This window comes from Heterodontus francisci, chromosome 5 (assembly GCF_036365525.1).
Source record: "Heterodontus francisci isolate sHetFra1 chromosome 5, sHetFra1.hap1, whole genome shotgun sequence".
NCBI classification, from domain to species: domain Eukaryota; kingdom Metazoa; phylum Chordata; class Chondrichthyes; order Heterodontiformes; family Heterodontidae; genus Heterodontus; species Heterodontus francisci.
Genome location: NC_090375.1, coordinates 91,512,966 through 91,519,151, shown reverse-complemented (window position 1 = coordinate 91,519,151; position 6,186 = coordinate 91,512,966).

Genomic DNA, 6,186 nt, shown 5'->3' with positions numbered 1-6,186 from the left:
AATGCACAATCATCTGTATCTCCCGAACGGCATCCAGAATGTAGTTAGAAAGCTATTGCTTTCATCCAGCTTCACTTGTCAGTAATCATCCTTCGCATTCAGGTTGGTGAAGATTTTTGCATTTGCAAGTTGTGGCAAAAAAAACTCATTGACGTGGGGTAGTGAGATCTCTTCAGAGCTTTATTTAGATCCTTTGGGTCGATGCATACTCTCAGCTTTCCAGGTTATTTCATTGCTACCATGCTGCTAATCCATTCTGTAGGAGTTATCACTTTCTTGATTACTCCCTGGCTTTGAGGGCAGCTGGAACTTTCCTCGGCAGATGCTGAATTGGTCTTGCCCTCTCAACTATTTCAAGATGATATTCTCCAGGAAGACAACAGATAGTAGTACTCCTCTAGGATCTGCTCCGTGGTCAATGGTTTAGTGTGCTGCGACGCGTTGCAAATCTCTTTTTGCACGTTGAGGGTTACCAGTCCAAGCTTTAGACTTGCTCCAGCTGAGATGAGTGGTTTTTGCTTTGCTTGCTGTCTATGATATGGAACTCCAGATTTTCATTATTGTCATTGCATTGGGCTCTCAGAGTAACTTGCCCTCTCGGCACTAGTATGGTGCCATCATATAGCCTCAACCTTACTTTCGAGGGTTTCATTTTTGGATTGCCATGTTGAGTCACTTCGCACTGGTCTGTGAAGGTCATGATCTTGCATGACGCACAGGTGTCTATCTGATACTTTATGTTGACTTGATATTCTCCTTCTGCAGTCATCATTCCAAAAATCACAAACCATTTATCATCTATCGACCTAACTGACCCAGTTCTGCTTATCACCTTTCATTTTAACCAGCGCCAGGAGAGGGAAATTTGCAGCCATTGTGTTTTATCCAGTGCTTACAGCTGTGGCCTGCTTCTTTATTCCTTTTCTGTGGCTTCCTGTGGCTTTTAGCAGCTTTCATCAGCTCTGAACATTCCAATGTTCCTCTTTGAGTAGCTGTGCTTCTATACTGTTCTTCAACACTCAGGGCTGAATTTTACCAGCCCCTCGATGCCATGGGTCATGGCGGGGGGGGGGGCAGTAAAATTTTGCAGGGAGAGGCCCTCCTTGACTCGCACCGTTGAGAATGGCCAGCCACATATTACCGGCAGCAGGGGGACCTTGGTGCGCCCCCCCGCTGCCTGGTAATGGGCCCTTCATCTGCATATTCAAATGAACATAAATATGATGCTAAGAAACTAACTTACAGGCGGCGGCAGCCACGCCACGCCGATTTTACATCCTCCGTTCAGCCTTCACATGCCTTCGGAACTCCATACAGAGTTCCAAAGCGAGAACCTGGTGGGGATGGGGGAGGAATTACATTTTCAGGGTGGGAAGGGTGGAGGAGCGGGAAAGACAATTTTTGTGGACTGTGGGTATGGTGGGAAAGGGTTGAGGGTCAAAGGGAACAAATGTCAGGAGGGAAAGTTTGTGAGACTAATAAAATTTTATCATGGCGGTAGAGGGCAATTAATGTATGATTTAGCCATTGAGTGGTGGAATTGACACCTGACTTAACATTTTATTTTTAATTCCAGGAGATCGGGACCTTTAAATTTTACAACATAACTGAAGAGCTTGAAGCTCTTTAAAAATGGCGCCATGCCTGCGCAGTGGTGCCAGACACCGTTACCGGGGACGCAGCAGCTGCCTTGACATGTCATCAGAGTCGGCCACTCCGCTCCCACTATTCAAATGAGTCCACGTGTGAAATATTGAGGGGGCTCCTCGGCAGCCCTTCCATGTTGAAAGCGCGCTGCCAAGAAACACAGCGCGCAATTAAAATTCAGCCCTCAATCTCAGCTCCACTCTGACACCATGTTACGAGCTGACAGGACAACCGTCTTGCTTGCACTGTCTCTTTACTGAACTGCCTCAAGATAGATGCCTGCAGTGAGTGCCTCATGGTAGAGGTCACATGACTACAGCAAGCCAGGAGGCATATTAGTACAGTATTGCATTTCTATCCCAAACACTGGACTGCCACCCAAAATTGTTGCGTGTGGAGACATGACCAGAGCATATGGAGCAATGTACATTTCTTGTCAAAGCTCCAGTCAATAATTAGTGCACACAGGAGACCCTGGTCCAATTTTAATTCTGCGATGAGCAGCCTGCATACTGCGCTAGCCCCACCCAGTGGACATAAAGCAGCCAAGACATTCATCCTTACCGAGAATGTTGGCACTCCTTTTAGCACAGTGGCGCAGTGGTTAGCACTGCAGCCTCACAGCTCCAGCGACCCAGGTTCAATTCTGGGTACTGCCTGTGCAGAGTTTGCAAGTTCTCCCTGTGACTGTGTGGGTTTTCGCCGGGTGCTCCGGTTTCCTCCCACAGCCAAAGACTTGCAGGTTGACAGGTAAATTGGCCATTATAAATTGCCCCTAGTATAGGTAGGTGGTAGGGGAATTGTGGGAATGTGGTAGGAATATGGGATTAATGTAGGATTAGTATAAATGTGTGGTTGATGGTTGGCACAGACTCGGTGGGCCGAAGGGCCTGTTTCAGTGCTATATCTCTAAATAAATATATAAAAAAATCTTCCCATCTGCTGCCAGGGCCACTGCAGTCCTCCTTCCCCACGAGCGCATAGCCCTCCCAGTTAAGAAAAAATTGCCGGATTAGCTCAGTGAAGGAACTATCAATTTCCCATGCTGACTGTCAGTGCACCAAACAGTTAGGCATATTGCAGATAGTATTTTAATGAAGCCTGCCCATAAAATGATACAGACCTTCAGCAAAGTTCATTAGACAGGTGAATTGATTGACGAACAGCATGTCCAAAACTTGATTCCAATGTCTGTTTTTCGAATCAACTGGCCACACCCCTAGCCAAGCTGTTCCAGTACATCTACAGCACTGGCATCTACCCTCATTGTGGAAAATTGCCCAGGTATGTCCTCTACACAAAAGGTAGAACAGGTCCAACCCAGCCAATTGTCGTCCCATCAGTCTACTCTCAATCATCAGTAAAGTGATGAAAGGTGTCATCAACAGTGCTATCAAGCAGCACTTGCTTAGCAATAACTTGCTCATTGACACTCAGTTTGGATTCCGCCAGGGCCACTCAGCTCCTGACCTCATTACAGCCTTGGTTCAAACATGGACAAAACAGCTGAACTCAAGAGGTGAGGTGACAGTGACTGCCCTTGACATCAAGGCAACATTTGACCATGTATAGCATCAAGGCGCCCTGGCAAAACTGGAGTCAATGGGAATCGGGGGATAACTCTCCGCTGGTTAGAGTCATACCTAGTGCAAAGGAAGATGGTTGTGGTTGTTGGAGGTCAATCATCTGAGCTCCAGGACATCACTGCAGGAGTTCCTCAGGGTAGTGTCCTAGGCCCAACCATCTTCAGCTGCTTCATCAATGACCTTCCTTCAATCATAAGGTCAGAAGTGGGGATGTTCACTGATGATTGCACAATGTTCAGCACCATTCGCGACTCCTCAGATACAGAAGCAGTCCATGTAGAAATGCAGCAAGAACTGGACAGTATCCAGGCTTGGGTGGATAAGTGGCAAGTAAAATTCGCACCACACAAGTGCCAGGCAATGACCATCTCCAACAAGAGAGAATCTAACTAAATCCCCGTGAAATTCAATGGCATTATGCTTGCTGAATTCCCCACTATCAACATCCTGGGGGTTACCGTTGACCAGAAACTGAACTAGAGTAGCCATACAAATACCATGGCGACGAGCAGGTCAGAGGCTAGGAATCCTGCGGCGGGTAACTCACCTCCTGACTCCCCAAAGCCTGTCCACCATCTACAAGGCACAAGTCAGGAGTGTGATGGAATACTTTCCACTTGCCTGGATGGGTGCAGCTCCAACAACACTCAAGAAGCTCGACACCATCCAGGACAAAGCAGCTTGCTTGATTGGCACCCCATCCACAAATATTCAGTCCCTCCACCACCAATGCACCGTGGCAACAGTGTGTACCATCTACAAGATGCACTGCAGCAATGCACCCAACTCCTTAGACAGCACCTTCCAAACCTGCAATCTCTACCACCTAGAAGGACAAAGTGTCATGCTGACCCCCACCTGCCAAGAATGAGACATATTAATTTTGTCATATGAACATTGATTTAAACTGTTGCTGGAGTGAAGAAACTACTTGTTTGAAGATCACCAGATACTGGGCTGGAAGGACATTTGCATACTAAGAGATGCTGCTTGTGGGGACAAAGAACTATTCCTTGCTCCAATTAACCCAAATGGATTTTGATCACCAGACATTGAAGGTGTAAGGAAGCGCATTCCAGTGACTGCTAAGATGATACAATCCACAAATCTCGCAGGAGAGACTGTTCCAAATAAGGAGCTAGTCACATGACTAATCTGCTGGGCAACCTGGGGTTTTTCGAAATGTGCCACAGAAAGGAACAGAAGGGAGTGTGCAACTGAAGCTGGAACAAAGAAGTCTCTCTCTCTCTCTCTCACTTTCTCCCAAGCCACCGGACCCACGGAAGACACATAAACCTCAAGAGAGAAAAAACACCTACATCGGAACAAGTTGAAGTGTGAACTGGGCCCCAACGAATTGCAAGACTTACCGGCAACCAAAGACTCAACATTGAACTTAAAGGAATGTAACTACCGGATACTGCCTCAAACCTATTCCCTTTATTCCTTCTGTTTTTCCTGTCTCTATCTGTGTGTGTGTTAATTGCGTATGCATGCTAGCGTGGTTGTGTCGCATATTCAGAGTCATTAACTGGATTAGAGTTCAAGATTAATAAACTTCTACATTTTTTGTTTAAATCTAAGGAAATCTGTTTGATTTCTTTGCTTTACAATTGGAGCAGTGAACAAGGATTCACTGAAGGGGAGCAAAGAACATGGTGTTTTAAAATTAAACCCTGTTACGGTTAAACCAGGCAAAGGCTGAGAGGGAACCCCTAGACCCTTTCTCACCTAGTCATAACAAAAGAAAGTGAAGAAGAGATTTGAAAGAGATGTTAAAAATCATGAATGGTTTTGATAGAGTAAATCAAGAAAGAGTTTCCAATGGCAGAGGGGTCAGTAATCAGAGAACATAGATTTGGGGCGATTTACAAAAGAACCAGAGGCGACATGAGGAAACATTTTTTTACAGAGAAAGTTGTTGTGATCTGGATTGCACAATCTGAAAAAAGTGGTGGAAGCAAATTCAATAGCACCATTCAAAAGAGAAGTGGATAAATACTTGAAGAGAAAAAAAATTACAGGGCAATGGAGAAAGGGCAGGGAAGTGGTCTTAATTGGATAGCTCTACCAAAGAGCTGGCACAGACATGATGGACAGGATGGCCTCATTCTAAGCTCTATGATTCTAAGGTCTTCTGCATGACAGACTGTAATGCATATGCTCTGCAAATTGCAACAATAGGTAATAGTAACTATTTTTAACCTTGTGTGTACTGTAACTACCAATAAAATAATCTATCATATTTCATTTTTCTCTCCTTCACCTAGGACTAAAAGCAAGGGAAGTGGTGGTTTAAAAGTTGATCCTCACTCCACTAATAATTTGTTTGTATTGGATGGTAATAAGCTATAGGAGTCATAATGGTAATGCCTCCTAAGTTTGAATAAAATTAATATTCTTGTGTTTTCTGTGTGTGTGTTTAGATGTATGAAAATAGAAATTAGTAATTCACTGTAGTGTGTACTTCAGGTGAAGCATTGTGGAGTTAAGTAAAGAACAATTGTGTTAAATAAAGTCTATTTTTGTTACTGTCATTTGTGAATCCATCTGTAATTATTTCAAGATCTAACAAAGCAATGCTTGGTAATTTCCATTGTCTTTTAGAGTACCATATCACAGTCCTGGGACTGGATTTTAAGAGCACACCACTTTTAAAGGGCAGCCAGTCCTTCTGGTCAATTTGAATGTTTAAAGATACACCCCCCCAAGCTTTATGAAGTAAATTTCTAATGCCCCTTTCCCACCTCCCAATAACAATTACATTAACCATTTGCCTTCCCCCCACCACTGCACCCCCCCCCCCACCCCCACCGCCCCCACAAAACACCTTTCAAATCTGACCTTCCCTACCTAGACTGCACAAAGTTTGAAGTTCACCCCTTACCACCATCCCCTACACCCATTACGTTTATTTGACCCTGCCTCCTGCAGTGAAAATCTTAACTCCTCC